Source organism: Cavia porcellus, unplaced genomic scaffold (assembly GCF_034190915.1).
Source record: "Cavia porcellus strain 051 isolate PalLab524CR breed Dunkin Hartley unplaced genomic scaffold, mCavPor4.1 scaffold_7, whole genome shotgun sequence".
Lineage (NCBI taxonomy): Eukaryota > Metazoa > Chordata > Mammalia > Rodentia > Caviidae > Cavia > Cavia porcellus.
Window position 1 is genome coordinate 59091392 of NW_026947490.1, and position 22296 is coordinate 59113687.

The following is a 22296-nucleotide window of genomic DNA, read 5'->3' on the forward strand; positions in this document are numbered from 1 at the left end:
ATCTCCTTTGTTTTTCCAGATCACCTATTTTTCCTTAAAAATACATTCTTATAAGCTCTGTATGGTGGTACTGGCCTGTAATCCCAGCACTTATGGAGGCTGAGACAGGAAGATTGAAACTTTGAGCCCAGCTTTGGAAATTTAGTAATTTAGCAAGACCCTGTTTCAGAATAAAAATAATTTTAAAAGAAGCTGGGAAGTACTTCAGTGCAAGGGCCCAGACACACACTACCACAGACACACACACACACACACACACACACACACACACACACACACACCCCTATATACACAAAAGCAAGCAAGAAAGAAAAAGAAAAAAGAAAAAAAATCTAAAAAAATGGTGCCTTTTTCTATGAGAAACATATTTAAAAGTAATATTTTAAAGGAGACAATTGTTTTCCTTATATTTTCCTCAAAAAATATTTTTCAGAGTTCAGTCTACTATTTTAATATTTTATCAATTTGGATTAATTTATGATTAGAAAACTCTGAAAAGCTCATGTGAAATACAACTTCTATCTCAATATAACATTATTCATTAAAACAGAAATGTAACAGGGTAAAAGAAGCCCTTCCAGTTAGCAAAGTGATTTAAAATGACTTTGTTTTTAATGTAAAATGGACAAGCATCGTAAATCAAAATGGTTTGAAATATGAAAAATCATATATAGTATTTTTATGTATACATTCTTCAGTCGTGCAGACTGATAGATTTTTTTTTTTTTTTTTTTTTTTTTTTTTTTGATGAAAATAACCCAGACATTTAGCTTGGCTGTTTATATCACAATTCAAATTTTTTATTTTAACAAAGAATTTATTTTAATAAAGACAAACCCCAAGAAAGGAGAAAATCTGGAACAAAGATAAAGCAAAATATGGTTAAGCTGTTAAAATGTTCCTCGATAAAATGACTACAAATGCAAGAAAACCGGGAGGTATCAAGGTTTCTGCAGAACCCATCAGCGCTGAGTGAGTCTGGTCCCCGTGGGCGCAGGCCCCAGATGGTCAGCCAGGCCCCGTCCTTCCCCAGCCAAAGCTTCTTCAGGGTCTGCGGAGTGATGTCAATGCACAGCTTTCCCAAACTTCCTGGAAATTTTACAAAACAATTCACTGGAGATACAAAAAATATCTGGGGCCTGAGCCAACAACATTCCTCTGTGAAAACTGACTCTCGATTTGCTTTTTATTTTTCTTAATTGAGGTTGTGCAATTTTAAAGATTTACAGTTAAGAGAGACAAGTAAAATATCAAGGCATAGAGGACAGAAAAACAAATAAGAAATGATAGTAATTTTTAACCCCATTGTGAGCACGATTTTCCTGCCTTAGGCAGAAATGGGCTGAATTTTACACATAAGCATCCTTTTAATTAGCTTTAGTGAGTAATAGATTTCTCTATCAAATCTTATTGGAATTGTAAATGAATACTTTAATTAAATGCGTGCACAAAGTGTAATAGTCAGTTTCATCTAGGAAAAGAGGTGTATTTCCTAAACAGAGAGGAAAAGGGGCAGAAGAAAATCTCGTTATTTTCTCCAAATTTTAGTGCCTTTTTTTTTTTTTTTTTTAAGGTTTGCATTTTGTTGAACGGTGCTTCCTTCTGTGCGCTCTAATTCCATTATCCAGACATGTCTCAGTGTGAGTACTAAGTATGAGAACCGCTCAGTGTCAGCTGCACCTCAGACAAAATCTTATTCTGGGTTATTAGACAGTGTCTGATGCCGCCGGCTTAGCGAGCACAGCCTCCGGGAGAGGCTTTTTTTGGGGGAAAGATCGCCCAGGATAATGCCTGGCCTTCTTGACAAGCGTTCCAGGTTGGGTGTCCCTGAAAGTACGTGGGGGTGGTATCCCTTTAAGCAGGAGGAAAGGGCAGGTCCTGCTGTTATCCCTGACCCTCTGACAAAATAGTCAGCCGCTGTTTGTAAAAGAGCCAAGTAATTAAAAGTATCCCAGGGTTATGGTGAAATAGGGCAAGTAAAATGCGCTCCTGGATACCAGCTCTCTTTCAGGGCTAGCTCTTTTGTATTTTCTCTCTATTTTGTTTTCTTCTTTATTTCCATTTTTCCATGGCACAGTTTCCCCTCTCCTGCATTGTTCTTCTCCGCCTGTCAGTTGGTAAAATGTTAAGGACCCTTATTACCGCCTGTCTAGCTTGAGGTCTCTCTAGAGCTATTTGCTTCCAGCCCCCAAGTCATCTCAAACTCCTGAGCTCCATTTGGCCCTCTGGATTTCAGAGCAGATGTAATATATGGAGGGATGGAAATAGACTCAGTTAGGAGAGGAAACCGTGGGGCATGTCTCAGCTTTTCATACCTACTTTTTTTTATGACAGTGGAGAAGGAGACATGCGGGTGTGATTCTTAGTTCTCTCTAGGCTGACCTTGTTTCCTTGTTAACCCCAAACAGGGTAAACACCTCTTGTCTTGGCTTCTTCTTTATGAGAGTATCTTATAACTGAAGTTTTGAATTACACAGGAGGCTGAGGCAGGAGGATTGCTGGTTGGAGCCCAGCTTGGGCAAATTAATGAGACCTTATCTCAGAATTAATTAATTTTAAAATTTATTTTTCTGAGTACTAAATTCAGAACTTTACTTATATGAAGCACTTGTTCTACTACTGAGCTGTATTCCTGGCCCCTAAAAATTTAGAATACAAAGGGCCAGGGATGTAATTTAGTAGGAGAGTGATTGCCTCGAATGCAAGAGAACTAGGTTCAATCTCTAGCACAGTGAAAGAAAAAAAGAATCCTCAGTTACATCGTACATTTTGTGTTTACCCCAGCTAGCTATCTTGTTTGATTATTGGGTAACTACAAGATAAAGAGAGAAATTGTTCCTAATTTTTTTGAGTTGACAAAAACCCTTTTATGTAATCATTCTTGCTTCTGTTACTACTTTATTATTTGTGGTGTCAGAATGAAAATGATTCATTACTGAGCAGAAGCCATTCATTATAGGTCAGACACTCCTCATGTTTCTAGAACATGTGGACCTGGGGTCAGATGGGAGGCTGAATTTGAATGTGTTACACAATGCAAAATCTTCATGGCCTTAGATAGAAGCTTTATGTCTTGGAACTTAAGTTTCCTTCCTTGGTTTTTGCCTATAATAATAATTTCTGCTCTGTTTTATCATGAAGATTAAACAATAGAAAGTTAGTTTTATACTTGTTTTAATCTACATATCCATCTGAAAGTGGTTTAAAATAACAATCATGCATTATTTTATTTAGGTAAAATACTAAATTTAAATGTCATAGGGTTAATGCATTTCCAAATTTGGTTCATTCTAATGCTGGTACCTCAAATTGTAGCCTGATTATCTCGGTTTCCAGCATCACATCCAAACCCACCAGTATTCAGAGACCCAAAGTCTTCCTCCTTGTTCTGTTTTGTATCTCTGTAAGAAAACTTCTTCAGATGCCCTTCACTTAATTTTTTCTCCCTTCTCCTTGACCTGAATTCCATCACATGCTGATACACTTGTCTATTGTTGATAAAGGGAATGGAATCCTATAGATAGGTTGGCCAACAAAGCTCTCCCTAGTGGAGAAAATTGGGCATCTGATTAAGTCATGGATCTGTGTACTATAAGAGGTCATGATAGTACCAGGGATGGCTGGGGTTTGAGAGTCTGGCTATCTGAACCACAGCCAAGGATGTAAGAGCATATTGCTTCAAGAATTGGAGAGAGTGAGGGGCTGGGGATTTAGCTCAGCGGCATAAGCACCTGCCTTTCAAGCAGGCAGTCATGAGTTTGATCCCCGGTACCAATAAAGAAAAAAAAAAAAAAAAAAAAAAAAAAGGGAATTGGAGAAAGTCACATCTTCCTCTGTTTACCTGCATGTAAAAAATGGTCTTTGCTCTTTAACAGTATAAAATCCCTTCTAACTTTTGTCATCATATTTAGACCGGTTTTCTCAAAACTGTCAAGTCTTAAATTTCCATCATCTAATATCCACCATGCAGTTTTAGATAATGAAGAATTTTTAGAAGGCACTAGAATATAAGCTGGAAGGCCTGGTTCAGATGCAGGTTCTCAATTTTATAATTTTATGACTGCTGCTTACTGAAGAAAAAGCTCTTTGCAAGCTACATAGATCTAAATGGTGCTAAATGGTGGTTAGAATTCATCAACAAACTGCTGGGATTAAAAAGAAGCCTTCTGAAACTTCAGGATCATTTTAGAGGCAGATGGAATGTACCTTGAACTTGTTTTTACATCTTTTCTCTATTCCTCCTGGGCAAGGGATTGTACTTAGAAAGAAAAGTGGAGCTTTAGCCTAAAGTCCTATTCCTAAATATTTCCAATGCACTCACTGTTTGCAATTTATTTTCACATGCCAAGTTTGACCCTAGAACATGACGATGTTTATATGACAAAGTTATGAAATTGATAAACAATGATGACATAATCTGATATTGCCATACTCTTTCTACCCCGTATTATAATTGTCATTCAGTGATCAGTGTTAGACATGGCCTTTGCAAAGGAACCCAGTAGTCATGTATCCTTAGAAGACTTCCTGTGGCAAAGGTGAGGATGTGTTTCTCTTTGCAGGCACAGGAGAATGAGCAGAGTGGTGAGGTGTGGTGCTGTGTGGCACCATGTGTTTCCCTCCATGATGTGTGTGATGACCACAGGAGCCAAGAGGTAGAGGGAGTGCAGAGGGACTGTGCATTTGGTCAGCAGGAAGCTCTGAGCATGGATGTGTTTGTGTCTGTGTCTGTGTCTGTGTCTGTGTCTGTGTCTGTGTCTGTGTCTCTGTGTCTCTGTCTGTGTCTCTGTCTGTGTCTGTGTGCATGTGTTTGCCCAGCAGCAGTCAGGCTATGTAGGAGCAGCAGCAAGTCTTAAGATCCTTCTAGGGCTGGTATCTGAAGTACACTGAAGTAGACAATGCGTATATAATGCCCAGCTTTCAAAGATGGCATCTGGTGTGAAGAATGGGTACTGGGACAGCTGATGCTGCTGGAGGATGTCACTGTCAGTTAAGTGCATGAGTGTGGGGGGAATGACAGATGCTGAGAGCTGTACTCGTTCCAGGGAGCTCTTCCTGGGAACACAGGCTGAGAGTTGTCAGTCATTTATTTTTATTCCAAAAAAAAAAAAAATACTAATCATAAAAGCCTGGAATTAAGAGCAGTTTACTTAGGCTTATAGTTTTAGAAGTGTCAGTCCATGGTGAGTTGGCCATTGCTTTGGGGTCTATGTAAGATAGTACATCACAACAGGAATGTGTGGTAGAGCAACACAAACCACTTGACGGCCTCAAAATGAAATAGGAAGAACAAGGGGTCAGGCCCCAGAATTTCCTAAAGGCCACAACCTTCATGACTCAAAACTTCCCACTCGGCTCTGCCTCTGAAAGGTGCCACCACCTTCCCACAGCATCCCATGCTGAGGAACAACCCTTCCAACACAGGGTCGGTGGTGGGAATTCCAGGCCACGGAAGAGGGGCTGGGTGCTATCAACAAGAGCCACTCAGGGATTTATAACTAGGATTGCCACAGAGGTCAGAGAATGGAGCTCGTGGAAGATGAGCCTTGTGATTCAGAGCCTTTGAGCCTTCACTACCCACTGTCTTTGTAGAAAATGCTCAGATTTTTCTTCATGCGTTCTTCATCTTCCTTTCTGATTTTGAATCCCTGACATTATTTTAATAATTTCTGATTTTGAATCTCTGATGCTATTTTAATAAAATAATTACATTTTATCTTATTTTTTAAACCTCTCCTTGAAGGAGATAGTGGGTCTTAAATAAACCATGTTAAAAAAAATTAAGCCACATGTATTTATTCAAGAAGCTCCCAGAGAAATCAACAAGTTGAAGTCAGTTCTGGGCTGACACAGTTTTTGTTATCACCCAAGTAGTTTGCTTTTTATCCCTTCTGGTCTCTGGTCACTTTTCTCCTCATTAGCTACTTGACTTAGAGTGGGCAGGAAATGAGATGGAATTTAAACTTGTCAAACTGAAGTCTGGTAACAGCCATGGGGAGGTACAATGGGCAGAGAGGAGAAAATGAATGCTATATTTGGTAAGAATCATGGCTTCAGTAAAAAAAAAAAAAAAAACATAGTTTTACTTTTCTTTCCCTGATTTTAGTGACAGACACAGGGCTCCCATCTCTGCGATGGCTGACTTTTACTTTTCAAACTACAGGTTCAAAGAGTTATACCTGCTAGAACTGGAATAGTCCTTTTCTATCGCCCTAACCTCTCAATTCACAAATGAGGGAGAAAGATCAAGAAACAGCAGAAGACACACTTTTAGCCATTGATGGTCACCATCTACTGAATGCTAGAAGGATTGAGGCCAAGTCCCAAATCCCCTACCTCTGGCTGAGGTAGCCTTCGCATCATAATATTTAGATTTGCTCAGAGTTGTACGATTTGTAAAAGACCAAGGCCACATGATAGCCCATTTATTAAAGATAGTTTAAATCAAATTTGACATTAAGGCTTTTGTAAGGTATAATCTCCTTAGGAGCAAAAATGGCATCTTTAATTTCTGCATTCTCAGCACCAACTCTTAGGTCCTGATATGGAATAGATTCTTAGGAAATATTTGGTTGTTTAAATGAATATCTTAAGTCTTGGTAAATATTTAATACCTATTTATCGAGATTTTTAGCATTGGGTTCACCTAGATTTAGAAATATTAATAGTTTTGGTGCTCAAAAAGTGCTATCTGTTGCTCAGGAGGCAGTGTGGCCTCGGTCTCACTGGGTCCCCTCGGCCCTGACACTCCTAGCACTATGCTCTGAGTGTGTGGAACAGAGCCATAAAACTGATTACTGATGCAATTACCCGTTGTTTATCTTACTTTTATATCAGTACCTAAAGGCTTTGTTGAAGACATAATGGCCTGTAGCTCTAATTGCAAGCTTTTCTTTGAATGATGTCACTATCCTAACTTAGGTATTTAACTGATACTTCAATGCAATGAAATCATAAACTTCATTGTTCCGCATTATTTCTCGGGGTACTGCCAGAGGGTCAGAGTGAGCTGGAAACTGCACAGACCCTGAAATCCAAACACAGCTGGCAAGTGGGCTATGGTAGTAGAACCTGCTTGCAATCCCAGCACTCTGGAAGGCTGAGGCAGGAAAATCACAAGTCCAAGCCCAGCATGGGCAAGTTAGTGATTTTTACAAGACCCAGTCTTAAAAAGTAAAAAGTGGGATGGAGATGTAGCTCAGTGCAAAGGCCATGGCTTACATTTCTGGTAGCACAATACCAAGCAAACATCTGGCTTCCTATTTGTCCTCTTGCAGACTGGGCGGTGACCTAAAGAACTCCCCTTTCGTCACCTGTAAGGGATGATAATCACGTTGCCCTCAGACAAGAAGAGAAGATTACTTTGAGTGTTAAATAGTCACACTGAATCTTTGAATAATCACACTGAATCTTTGAAACCTTCCATGAAGTAAGTATACTTCCTAGTATACAGTAAACACCTAATAAATGTTCAGTTAATAATGTTTGATTAGTAAATATTTCATTAATAAATAATATTGGTTTCCAACCAATGCTATTTCTCTACTTTCACCCTCTTTACGGCCAAAGTTCTTAAAATGGATACCGACTGGGCTGCAGGGAAACCAGCAGATGAAACCCTACATTCCTCTTTCTTCCCTCTTTTCTTTTTCTCTCTTTGCAGGTGGAGTAGTCTTATTTCCCTTGCCAGGTGCCAGGGGAGAGGGAGGGAAGAGGGTGTTCTCGGTTCAACCCTTGGGCTGTGTGAACGCATCAGTCTGATCCAGCTGGGCCAGGTGAAAATGCAGCAGAGGTTTCTGCTGTCTGGTTGGACCCTGGAGGGAGGAGATGAGTTTTGCATCTGTGACTAGACACATCAGCTTTGGGGAAGCATTGCAGCTCTGCTTGGCCCTGGATCAAAATTTTTCTTCCTCTGGACACTCAAGTTCATCCCAAGACTCCCAGCTGCAGAGCTGATTATCACAGACATGAGGGAGGAAACAGCAGAAACACAAGCCCATGTTCTCAAACACTCTAACTGCATGAATAAAACAGAAAAGGAAGAAGCGGGCATCACTGAACGGCACTTCTTAGGGTGTGGCAGAGCCTCGTGTACCATCTGGCTGGCAGCAGGCACCTAAGACACTGGAAACGGGCTCAGCCTCAAGAAAATAAACACAGCAACAGAAGTCATGGGGGCAGGGCTGTGGATGGGCTCCCAGTCTTTCTGTCAGAGGCAGTGGACAGAGCCAGGTGTGCCTAGGCCGGGAGCAAGGTGTTTGGAAGGGGCAGACTCAGCTGCCACTGGCACATGGATACATCCAGTTTAAACAGCTTAGCAGCTAGAGGGAGCGACCACAAAAAGCTTGTGCAGTGGGGAGTTGGGCCGTCTGAGGATCTACTTCCAACACACTGGCTGGATTATACATTCTCCTGCATGCCAAGATTGCTGCTAACAGCTGGAGCGGGAAATTCTTCCCCCCTGTCTCCCCTCCGCCCCTCCATTTCTCACTGGAGATCATCTGAAAAGGGAGTTTAAAATTGCTAAATGTATTTTGGGTAGGGAGTTTCTACTTTTCCAGACTGAACTGCCAAAGACCTTGTGGAAATTAAAGAACTGAAAAGTGTGAGTTGCTAAGTCTGGTAAATGGTAGTTCTCTGATTTGGTGGCAGAGTGGTTATTAAACTGGAGCTGTTGGCTATTCTGAAGGGTTATTTATTTACTTTGGCACCTAGAGCTAGAATGCTGAGCGACTGAGTGAAAAATATGGTGACAGGATAAGAGCAGTGAGAGGAAGCAAATCCACGGTAAGATAGCGGGGCTCAGAAACTCGCACAACAGTTGTTTCCCCCAGAGGAGGAAACAGGAGTATTACCTCATTGTGAAACAGTCATTAAAACCTAATTGGGTGCTCTGCAGATGACAAGCACTCACAGTTCACAGTGTCTAAGTTCATTTTTAGTGAAAGTTGAAATCAAAGTCAATATCCTGTTGGGAAGCAATGGAGAAAATTAGAGAGCAATGCTATAAAGGTTGTCTGGAGTGATTTAGAACATGCTTAGTTAGAAGAAAAGGAAGACTTTGACTGAGGGATAAGAAAAGTAAAGAAGGAAGGAAGGAAAGAAAAAAGAGAAAGAAAGGAGAAGAGAAAGAAAAGAAAAGGAAGAAAAAGCAAAGAATTAAAAGGAAGAAGGAAGTATAGAAGGTAAAAAAGGAAGTATAGAAGGTAAAAAAGGAGAAAAAAGGAAACTGCTTCATATATTTGGAGAAACATAGAGTTGGAAAGATGACTTTTTAAGCAGAAGTTTTTCTTGGAGGCACCCAAAGGGGGTGGGATATTCGGCTTTCCTTTCAGCCTTCCTAAGGACTCCAAGGGTCATCTCCCTGCCCACATGGACTAAAGGAAGCATCGGAGAAGCAGCATTGTTGTTTTTTATTTTAAAGAGGATAAAATGGAATGAAACCAATCAAAACAAACCAGTGTAAAAGACACAGGACTTCAAAACATTATGAAATCAGCCATAGTTACCACAATGCCTCTTGACTTCTTCAAAACAGTTGCAGAAAACTTTAGACATAGTAAAAATCAAACAGGAGAAAATAGGATAGAAACAATAAAAACAAAGCAATGAGTTCAATAAAGGACTTCAAACAAGCCAATAGTAAATCCAAACTTGCTACCATAATATATCTTGCTATCTTTGAAATAGCTGCTCCTGCCTTCCAATTTGGCATAATCAAATGAAACAAAAGAAAATAGAACCCATCCCCCCAAAACAATATAAACAATACAGGGCTTCCAAACAACACCAGACAAGACCACAGGGAACCAACAATGGCTGCAGCCCTCAGAAGGAGATCCCCCTCTAAATGTCACACTGCATATCACTATCCTCTGACCCTGTGATCAGACCACTGGCCCCAGACCTGCAATGTCAGTGAGACACCAACACACCACAGGCACCCAAGTGCATTTCATCTCCATAGCTATCATCACAGCCTGTGTTTCTCCAGATAAACTGATCGCTTTAGATGGTGTGGTAGGGGGTGGTACTTCTTGTTTGCCAGTGCTGGTGCTAGAAGGGGCTGGGGTCCAGCGGTGGCCCAGGCATGACGCTGGTTCCCAGACTGGGCTTGCTTCCTGGTGTGGCCTTCTTCTCTCTACCCCTGGTCGGCAAATTGGAAGCAGCATTTTTCAATGAACACAGACCAGTGTTTTACATGTCTCAAAAAAAAAAAAAAATATATATATATATATATATATATCAAAAAGAAGTGTTCAGAATAGTTTTTTAGTAAATATTTATTAAGCATTCATTATATACAAAGCTTTCTTTCTTGTAGATAGTTATGGGACAAGAGTAGATTGGCAAAGTAATTATATTATCAGACATCATAGATTAGCTCATTTGAAAATATTGATTCTCCATATTCTCTCTACTTTCTGACTAACTAGGCCATTGTTCAGTCATTCACTTATTTAGTCAGCACATATATACCAAATGTGTCTGAAGTCTAGGCTGTGTGCTCGAGGGAAGTTAATCTGTGTCCCACAGGAATCTGCAGCCAGCTGGGGAGGGAGGCGTGTATCACACCGTGCCAGGGAAGGTGAGGCAAGTTGTGTAAGAGCCTGTGGAAGAAGGGAAGAGGCAATTAGATTAACAATATGAAGACTGGTTCGGCATTCTTAATTCATTCAAGTGCATAAGCAGCCCTGGTGCTCTGTGCTCCTTCAGAGTGAAGAGACTCAGCTGCAAAATGAGAAAAGATGCCCACTCTCAAACACACTCGGGAGCGAAGGTGGCTCTGGAGTGCAAGCGTCTCCTCCTCTTGTGTCCTTGCTACCTGTGTGATTCACTCTGGTCCTGGCCTGACCAATCCCAGTGGCCTCAGACTTTGTCTATGTGCTCTTGGGCACCTCTCCTCCTTTCACACTGATCCTTCCTGGCCCATTTTCTGTGGCTGTGGAAGTTCGATATCTTAGTCCAAATGTCTTCCCCAACAGTTCCCACCAGACTCACTCACATTTTGTGTCATCCAGCATCCTCAGTTTTTCGTCTCTTCTTCAAACTCCTATTGCCACTTGAAGTAATCTTTTTAAAAATGTGTTTAGGTGTGGGTTGTTAGTCTCTTCACTGAAAGTTGAGGAGAGATGGGCTGGTCTTTGAAGGAACCAAATTAGAAACCAGAAGGTTTAAAATTCTGCCCTGGAAGACATGATAATCTAGAGTTTGATACGGGTTTAGGGAGCTGAAAAATACATCTGTGAGCTTATCAGGACCTGCCAGCTACATTGAGATACAAGGAGCATTACCTGGATCTGAGCTGTGGCTGGGATGGAAACAACAGGACTCACTTTGAACACCATGGGGCAATATTAATGTAGGGGATTTTCATTTTGTTCTGGAGAAGCCTGGTGGGTGGGGAGTAGGAAGAAGGAACTGAGTTAAGAAAGCATAGAACAGCAGCAGTGTACAAAGAGGAGGAAAAGAAACAGTGGTTAAATATTTTAGTCTACTCAGAGGAACCTTCATCCCATACCCAAGAAGAACAAGCTTTGTAAGGCAGGATTCGGGTTGGTACTGGTTTTCAGGGATTGTATGTGACCTCTTCTCCTGGATGGCACAGGCATTTTAGCACTTCGTTAGCACTGTGTACATTTTCAGAGAGCCTGACGTTCTAAGAGCTATAGTGCTCCCAACATAAGTATCCCAACTCAATATAAAACTAGACTATAAAAATACTGCAAAGTACTGTTTGTGGTGGTTTTCAAAGTGAAACTCTTCTGTTGATGATTGCAAACCCTGTGTGCTCTTGGAAGGAGTGCTTCAGAAAGACGCTCTGTGTTCTTTTTGTACTTCCCTCCGGTGATAATAACTCCTGAAACTTTCGTCCAGTGTCACGACAAGGACGCTGACAGTCTCTTACTTGACTTTTCTCCAGTTTCACTTTCTCTTGAGTGTGTGTATTCAGTTATGCAATGTTATCGCATGTGTATTTTTGTTTATTTATTACCATGGTCAAAAATCAGAACAATTTCATCACCACTATGATCTCTTCGATTGCCTGTTTCTGTCCACAGATGGGGGTTCAGAGATTTGGGAGATGATCAAAGTGAAAACCATAATCAGGAGACACATGACCACAGGGGCCTCACTTTGACAGGTTGTATGTTGGGGAAGTCCCTGATATCAAGAAGCTATTTGGGGATTTGAGCAAGGGGATGTCTACTCAAAAGGGAAGGAGAACAAGGAAACCAGAGAAAGAGTGGAATTGCAAAGGGCTTATGTGTCTAGCTGATATCTCTTGACAGTACAGAGAGAAGATTCTGGGGCCCAGAGACCTGAATTGAATTGGTGGCTAAGAATCATGACAGCACAGGAGTTTATTTTAAGTATGATCAGCAGGTGTTGGGTACAGCTACGTGGCATACAAAAAACAGGCAGATTGTAAATGGTGAAAATACACTTATTTGAAAATACACTTGTTTGTTTAACCCTATCTTTATTTCTATTTTGTAATTTTGCAGAAGTTACATAAGCAAAGACATACTGAAGGCAAAATTTCAAAACAGACTTTCTGGCCCAGTACAAGTCAGCGGTGATCTATTCACATTGTGTGGTATCAGTTGTGTGTTCATTTTTTATTGCTGAATAATATTTTATTGTGAGAATGTATCACAGTTTGCTTAATCATTCATCAGCTGAAGGACAGCTGAATTATTTCCAATTTTTGATTATTATGACTAAACATATTAGATATACCGTGACCCAACATGGCTCCTGAGGTTCTTGGGATTAAGGACAGGTGATCGGATGAGAAAAATAAAGAAAAGACAAAGCTGGGGTCAGGTGGGGCCCTTATCCTCCTGATGGGAGGAAAGGAACTGCTAAACCACTGTAGCACCTTTATACACTGGGAAAGATGATGTCAATTTCAGCCCCTCTGCCTAGCAACCCATTGCTTGGCAGGCCTGGGCCCCTTGCCTTCTTGGTGCTGGAACAACTTGTTTACAAAGCTTGTTTTGGTCTCTCTGTTTTTTCTGGGCTGGCCTTGCTTTAGCCCCACACGTGTGATCAACCTCCAGTTTCAACGGCTTTCTAGTACATTAACATAAAAGGGTTTTATGTAAACACAAATTTATATTTATCCTGAATAGCAAGGTTTCTATTTGCTGGGTCCTATGACTATGGTGTGTTCAGATTTTCTTCTGAAGAAACTGCTTGGCTGTTTTAACAGACTGCTGTACAATTTAACATTTCTCCTAGAATGTGTGAATGACCCCACTGCTCTGCATTTTTTACAGCATTTAGAGAGGTCACTATTGCTTTTTATTTTAAAAGCAAAAAACAATAAAAACAATGATACAGAATTTCAAAACAAAATAATATGACATCACCCCTGGTTAATATACTGTTTATTGTTATCTTCAAAATAATTGTTCAGTTTACAAAATGTAGGCCTGAAGAAAATGATCAAGCAGCTGAACAAGGAAACTGTTTTTAATTCCATTCATTTGCATGGTTACCGTCTGAAGTCCGCGTTTGCATCAGGACTCCCTGTTGGTGCTCTAAATTTGGGTTTTCACAAATGTGCTCCCACCATTGTAGCATTGCACAGACTAATTTCACTGCGATAAAACCCCTCTGTGTTCTTAATCATCTTTCCTTCTCCCTCATCTTTGGGAACAATGGTCTTCTCCCATCAGCCCTTTGTAGCATGCATTTAAGGTTCCTCCATGTCTTTTCACGGACTCATAGTGCATTTCTTTTTGTCAGTGAATACTACTCTCCTGTTTGCACATAGCATAGTCTACCCATTTACCTGCATCTTGATTACTTCCACGTTTGGGCAATTGTGAATAAAACTGCTATAGGAATCCATGTGCAGGGTTTTGTGCGGACACGAGTTTCCCAGGCATCTGTGTAAATACAGTACCACGGAGTGCGGTTGCTGGACGGTCGGGTGAAAATGTTTAATTTTATAAGAAACTACCAAGCTGACTTCCAAAACGGCTGTACCTTTTTCACCTCCACCTGCAGTGAACGAGTGTTTCCACTACTGCCCGCCCTCAGCAGCTGCATCCGCTGTCCTCCGTGTTCTGTGTTTTGCCTTCCTAATAAGCACGCCACGGTACTTCACTGTAGTTTAAATTTCCCAGTGACATACAGTGTAAAGGATATTTTCATGTGCGTATTTGTTCACAGATTATGTTCTTTTGACACATCTATTTGAATCTTATCCATTTTTGTAAATTGAGATTTTCATTTTCTATTTATGAGTTCTTTGTATATTTTCATGTAGTCTTTCCTCAGATATGCCTTTTGAAAACACTTCCTTTTTTTCTCTTATATCTTTATCTTCTGAATAGTAGTTTTGCAATGTTAAGACTTTAATTTTTTTATGAAGTCCAGTTCATCAATTTTTTTTTTTCTTTCTTGGTTGTTTCTTTTATGGATGGTCCATTGTTGTATGTCAAACAAATATAGTCCTAATTAAGGTTACCTAACTTTTCCCCTGTATTATTATCTTTCAAGAGTTTTAAATTTTAAATTCATGGTCTTATTTTCAGGGGTTACAGAATGAGAACTGAACTCAGGACCTTTGCATAGAGCTACATCCCCACGCCTTTAACTTTTCTCTTATTTTTTTTAAACTTTGAGACAGAATCTTGCTAAGTTGCTCAGGGTGGCATTGAGCTTTTGATCTTCCTGATTCAGGCTCTCAGAATTCATGGTCCATTTTGAACTAAAATTGTGAAGAGTACAAAGTGTTTCAATATTCTTTTGTTGTTTTCATGTTTATATCAAGTTCTAGGACTGTTTATCAAAAAGTCTTCTTTCTCTGTTATATTACTTTGAATCCTTTGTCAAGAATAAACTGAGTTTGTTTAGGTGAGTCTGTTTCTAGGCTCTGTCCTGCTGATTTATTTGTTCTTAACAATACCATAATACCTTGACCACTGTCTCTTCCTATCAAGCCTTGAAACTGGTAGGGTTTCAGCTTTCTACACATTGATTTGCACATACTTTGTTAGATTTTAATTTGCATATATAACTTTCTTGTGAGTGCTAGTGTAAATAGTAATGGGTTGTAAAATTGAAACTTAATTTATTCACTGGTGGCATAGAGAAAACAATTAGCAACTTTTATATACTATTTCCACAACTTCGTGATAATCACTTTTTAGTTTCACATTTTCTATTATTATTATTTAAATTTTCTACATACCTATCTATAAATACAGCTTTAGTTCTTTCTTCCTTCTAATCAGTATACCTTTTATTTCCTTTTTCTCAATGCATTGGCTAAGTCCCTAGTAAAAATGATTTGTGGGACGGGCCTGTCTTGCCTTATCCTTATTCCTGATTTTAGTAAGAAAAACTCTAGTTTCTAATTGCTATATGTGATGTTTGATGTAGGCTTTTGTTTGCTTGAGTGGTTTTGTATTTGTTTTTGTAGATATTCTTTATCATGAAGAAGTTCTCTCTACTTTGATGAGTCTTTTTAAAAATTTTAACAATCATATATAGGTATTCTATTTTTTCAATGAATTTTCTGTAACTATTGATATAATCCTTTTGATTTTTTTTCCCATGGTTTGCTGATCTGATAGATTACATTTTTCTTTCAAATACTGGAGCAACTTTGCCTGTCTGAGATACATTCCATTTGATTATGCTATGTAATTCCTTTCACGCAATGTCAGGTTCAGTTTGAGGAAGAGGAATAGAAGGGGACATAAGAAGAATGTACTACATACATGTACCAAGTGCCCCCAATAAATGTAATCGCTATGTCCTAAAAATAAAAAATAAAGGAAAGCTAAAGAGAAAGTTGTTGATCGTCCAGCAGCACAAGGCCACTGCTTGATTAGCTGATACCACCGTAACCACTTTGCAGTCTCCTCTAATTAAATCAAAACATTTTAAAGAACATCTTAAATTAGAATGATGAAATTTATAATACTGAGGCAGCACTGACTTAGAATTGCTAGTTCATAAAAATATGTATTATCAACTACAAGCAAGTCAGAAAAGGGAAGGAAGACTTAAAGTTCTCTCAACCATGAAAGTGACAGGTCCAGCTCTAAAGATGAGAATTGCTACATGTGGAAGGGATGTTAGGGCTCACAGCCTCAACTGCTGAATACACGGGCTTGTCACAAAATCCCCAGAGGCATCGTGTTTTGATTACAAAGAGGGAAGAAAAGAGAGGAAGTAGCAGAGAGGAGGATAGAGACAGGAAAAGTGGAAGTTTAAGCGAAAGAGGAGGAAAGCACCTTTTTATTTCCATGTGCCACTATAAAATGCTGCAGATAAAGGGCTAGAGAAAGGATGGGTGCGAGGGATGTGTCTTCATGACTGCACTTAGCCTTTCTTGTAGGGTAGAAAACTATGCTGGAGATAGAATTTCATTGTTTTATGAGTACAGGTTTGCAACACATAATGTTTGCATTCGCCTAAGGGAGTAGGCACATGTACTTTCTATATCTTGATTCTTTTTCCCCCTCTCCTTTCCTTTCTCCTCTCACAGAGCCCCTTCTGCACTTTGTCTCTTTCTTGTTAATTTGGTTCACATTTGAGATACAGTGATTTGCAATCATTCTGGGCAGGTGTCATGGTAAAGTGTTTCTCATTCTACAGATTGTCTTTCCTGTTGGTTGGTTATTTCCTTCACTGTAAGGCAGACTTCTGACTTAGTGTGATCCTCTAAGTTGACAGTTATTCTTATTTCTTATGCAACTGGAGTTCTTTTCAGAAAGTATTTGACGTCACCTATGACTTCAAGAGTTTTCATCTATTTTACTTCCTTGCAGGTTAAATACTACTGTTTTAATATTTAGATCTTTGGTCCATTTTGATTTTAGTTTAATACAGGGTTCGAATGTAGCTTAATCTTCTGTGTGTGGGCAGCAGTTCTCTCCACACCATTTGCTAAGTAGGCTAGCTTTACTCTAATATGTGATGTGTTTGTGTGTGATATAAATACTAATGTCAAAATACTTTGCTTGTCGCTATTTCTAAGGTGCGTTATGCCTAGACTTGGACAATTGGATTATCAATCATTGATCCTGGTCAAAAATTGTTTTTTTTTTTTTTTTTTTCCTTTTGCATTGAAATCCTTTATGGGTCCACTCTGATCTCAGGCATGTTCTTGATGTTGCAGTGAGCAAATGAGAAAAGAGAAAGACAAAAGAATATCAAGGGGGAGATGAGAAGAGAAGAAAACATGGATTTGGAGCAGATAATGAAGCTTAGTGGTAGGGTCAGTTTCCAGCACAGCCCAAAACAAAACAACACAGCACCAACACCCAAGTACCCAAAGGCATGAGCAAGCCTGCGGCAGTACGTGAGCTCATGTGTGTGTGTGTGTCTGTGTGTGTGTGTGTGTGTGTGTGTGTGTGTGTGTGTGTCCGTGAGTTCATTTAGGTGGTGTCTCTTCTCTCCCACCCAGCCTCGGCCCCCTTTCTCTGTAGTATATTTGTTTTGTGGGGCAGAGTCTCACTATGTATCCTCGGCTGGCCTTGAACTCATGGTGATTCCCCTGTTTCAACTTTGAGTGCTGGGATTACAGCCCAACTAGTAGGACTGTTTTAACAACCTGAAAGCCAGCTCCACCTTAAGTCTAACTCAACAGGACATTCATGTAGGGAGTGAGGGACAGAGTAACTGGAAAGTCATTGTCCACTAATACTACAATATAAGAAGCTAGAAACAAGTTCTGCTGAAGCCACCTGTCTCCTCTCAGCTGTAGTCTGTTGTCTGAGGGCTGAGGCATGCAACCCAAGCAACAGGTGATGTTGTGAACAGTACTTACAACAGAACAACTTGGATTTCCCTGAGGGGGAGTCTGGTGGATTGTGGCATACGGAAATGCAGTGTGAGCCTGAATTTAGAGAAACCCTGTCTCAAACAAAACAAAATGAAACGAAATGAAATAAAACAGGGTTCTGTCTAACCCCATTATCTTTCATGCTTGCAATGAAATACACTGCAGCTATTTAGAAGAGTGTAAGTAAAGTGGTTTATTGGTCTGGAAAGATGCTGATGATCTGCCACTGAGCCATCTTTTGTTTTTCATGTGTAGAAGCAGACACATAATGCAAGTTAAGTGATTATGTTGTGGTTGTACATGACTTTTTGGGCTTCTGATTTTTAACAATGAAAATACATAACAATCTTTTTGAAAATTTAAAAATAAAACTAAAAACATGTTTTCTATTCCCAGTTTAGATATCAGTAAATGTCTGTAGTATACTTCTGTTTTTTGGCGCTTTCTTAGAATTCTTTTTCCCTCTGATCATACAGCAAACAATTTTATTTCTTAATTATTTCCAATTGTTAGTGGGATTTCTAAAGAATTTTCAACCAGGAATATTTGGCTATACTGAATAATTCTCAAGAAATATTCCTCAAGAAATCAAATTAGAAAGCTTTTACTGGATTTGTTCAAACTTAAACATTGAGAAGTAATTTGGCAGCTGGTATACCATCTACTTGATTAGGAGAACTTTACCCATATTAACGTTCAAAAGTACAATGGTATTTGTTAGATAAAACTGCTTTAAATGACATTCTTAGGGCTGAGGAGGTAGATTAGTGCTAAAACACTTGTCTAATATGGGCAGAATTCAATCTGTATTACCACTAAAAAGGAAATACACACACACACACAAATCCCAAATAAATAAACTGTCACTTTGCAACCTGCATGTAACTTTAACATTTCTTAATACTTAATCCCATTGAGTCTAAGGTCAATCAACTACTGGGTAATATATCATCAGCACTCATCCCTTAACGATTATTCAATTGACTCTAATACATGTAACTCACTGGGAAGTGTATTAGCAGTATATGTCGTTGTGTAATAAATGCTTTGTAATGATCAGTTGATGCATATTACTATGTGACTCACTTTTAATTATTTGACTTTAACATAGTTATCTACTTACCTTTCAATATTTGTTCTTCCCTACGATGTTTGTAAGCTCTGACAGAGTTGAGATCATTTCTACTCAACCAATGTAAACAACAATGTAAATTTATATTTAGTGATTTACATTTTGTATGTCACCTTTATTTTCCAAATTTAAATAGAGTAGAACTGGTCTTTATGGGGGTGATACTCATTCCCATTAGTAAGATAATTAGCAAAACCAGGAATAATGGCATATTACTACCAACCTCCCAAAACTGCTTTAAGGGTGTTCTAAATTAAATCAGATATTCTGAATTTGTTATATTCTTATGTACCTCTTTCTTACTCCGTGAACTTGGAAAAAATGTTTATTGAGACTATCACGCTCCAGTTAATCAGTTATTTTGCTTAATAACAGAGATTTTACTGTTGCCTTTATGTAGCTTATTGTCTGGCTGGGAGAACAGACATGAGAGAGCATATATAAAACAAAATGATTAAAAATTATGTTTATGCAGAGGTGTTATGAAGGAGAAGTAAAAGGTAATACACAAATGAACGATGATTAAGAAAATCCCGCCAAAGATAGCAAGAAAAGGCTGCCAAACAACAGTAAGATTGACACCTGAAGAATGAGTAGGAATTAGCAAGGCAAAGTGAAATGCACAGAGACCCCTACTTGCCTTTACAAGGACCTGAAGAAAAGGAGAACGTGCACGCACAAGGAAGTGAATTCAATAGAGGCAGAAGAGACAGACATGAAGCAGAGACCCAACTGGAGAGAACAGAGACTAATTGTTTGTGCATCGAGATAAGGGTTTCATCCTTAATTTCCAAGGCATGCAAAAATCTTTGAAGAATTTAAATGTGAGAGCTTCATGAGCAATAGCAACAACAAAACCCCATGGCTATTGACGAGGACTGAAGAAGAAGATAGTAAGGAATTGCATTTGCGGTATTGCAGATCCATGGGTCCGAGTTGATGGTGTCTCACATTCCATGGGGTGGACAGTGAGACATTCAAGAGTGTTGTGGGTAGTACTAAGTTTTAGGTACAAAGAGGAGATCTTTGGTAGTTCTGGGTATCTGGCATGATGAGCAAAGAGCGGATGATGGTGCCATTTAACTGGGACAGTTAACACGGAGAAAAAAAATTGTAGCTTGATGAGCCAGAGTTCAGCTATGAAAAGTCATGACATTTATTCCAGCTATTCCACTTCTAGGCATATTCCCAGAAGAACTGAAAGCATCATACCACAGGGATATATGTGCACCTATGTTTATAGCAGCACAATTTGTAATCGCCAGATCTTGGAAACAACCCAAGTGTCCATCAACTGAGGAATGGATAAAAAAGTTGTGGTATTTCTATACAATGGAGTATTATTCAGCTATAAAGAAGGATCGCATTGAGATATTTATCAATAAATGGGTGCAGCTTGAGACCATACTCATAAGTGAAATAAATCAATCTCGCATGTATGAATACCGAATAGTTTCCCTAATGTAAGTAATGATTCAAATATATAAAAATATGTGATAATCATGATTCCCCATTATGTGGCCTTGAAGCCTTATAAAATTTTCACTTATTAATTAGAAAGGCTTTATTCTGGGCTTTTTGATATGGAAATATTTGAAGCTATAGTATATGAAGTTTTATCCAAATATTTTAAGGAAAAAGACAGACACTATGGTAACTACTATTCTTTAAAAAAAATTATTTAGCTATTTCTTATGTTTATTTTAATTAAGGGAAAAATTTCAAAAATTAGGATATATAGTAGTAACTCTTTTTGATCTCCTATTAACTTGTTCTGAAGTCCTGTAATACTCCCAAGATCTTGTTTTGACTGATTAGACTCTGTTCCATTCTGTGCGATAGTAGCAAGTCTGAGGGTATAGGCAACTAATTTGAAGGCAATAAGATTCACAAAGATGCCCATTCTGGTTTGACTATTGTCTCCTTTGGAAGTCCTGTAATGTTCACAATGCCTAAGTTTTATTGGTCTTGTTCTCCACTGTTTTGTCCAACTTTATAATATCTAATGAGATAGACAATTCTTTTTAAGGAAACAAGAGACAATGTTGATAACCATTGTTAATAACCTTGTACTCTGTTCTACATCATGTGCTATGTCTATCCTTGGTTTTGACTTACAGCTTTGTTTTGCCATATTTGACTTTATTCTCTCCCCCCCAAAAAAGTAATAAGAACTAAGGAGTAATAAAATCCAAAATGTGTAAATTTTGTTGTAAAAAAGAGAGGGAGGGAAAAAAAAAAAGAGCTCTAACGGATATAACAGCAAGTGTGTTTAGGGATGTTAAATAGCTGACTATATTAATGTTTTTGGATCATTGAACACAGCTGTTTGCAGTCTCTCTGTTTGAATGTCTACTTTGTATTCTTTGATACTGTGATTTGAGCAACTATTTCCAAGATGATAATATGTAATCTATTAACAGGTGATTTCTTACTGTTATGGTTTTTTTTTGTAGTTCTGTATTATGTGTAACCTTACACTGCTTTGTTTTGTTTTGTGTTTTTCTCTTTTTCCTCTTAAATAAAAAAAAAAAAGAAAAGTCATGACATAATTGCAAAATTTGGAAAAATTTGGAAAAAATGATAGGAAAGTATTTTGTGTTTATTTTCAAAAATGTATACTAATGAGTTGTTCATACATAACATGGATCCATAAAATATTCTGATCTGATTGATTTGTTGAGTTTTTAATTTGTTTTTGAAAATTAAAAAAAAACTATTCAAGGAGACGTAATCCTGGTTGCATAAAAACCCTTATGTTGGTGATTTGTAAGATGGTGGAAAATTGGTAGCCTATAGGGTTGATCTGATTGTTTAAAGAGTTGTTCATTTCAAAAATTAATGTGATTAGGTGGAGATTTTTTTCTTCTGGTACCATTTTGGCATGCAGTGCAGAGCTGATGACCTGCGTGCCCTACTCAACCAAGAGAAGAAGAAGGATTATATACTGGACTGCTTTCCAGGACTACCACCCTCAGTAGTTGCAGGCACTCGGTGTTAGATGAGGGTGTGAGCTAACCCATTCCTTTCTCATTGTTTTGATTGAGATGTGTAACAGCTCCTTGTAAAGGAATCCTTTGATTACTGTCTCAGGAAAAAGTCTTTTCCATACTGGGTAGTAATTTTAATGTTAGGCTGCCCAAATTCAATTCCTGACTCTGCTCTTCACCCTCGTGTTAGTCTATTAAATCAGCCTGTATAAATATGGATGGTAATTATATCAAAATGTGTAGAGTTATTGTGACAATTCAGTGAACTGAGAATTGAATGAGTTATTAGTGTTTGGCATATCACATTTATTTTGTGTACTTCATTATGGTCTATGAAAACTTTTAGCTGCCTTAATATC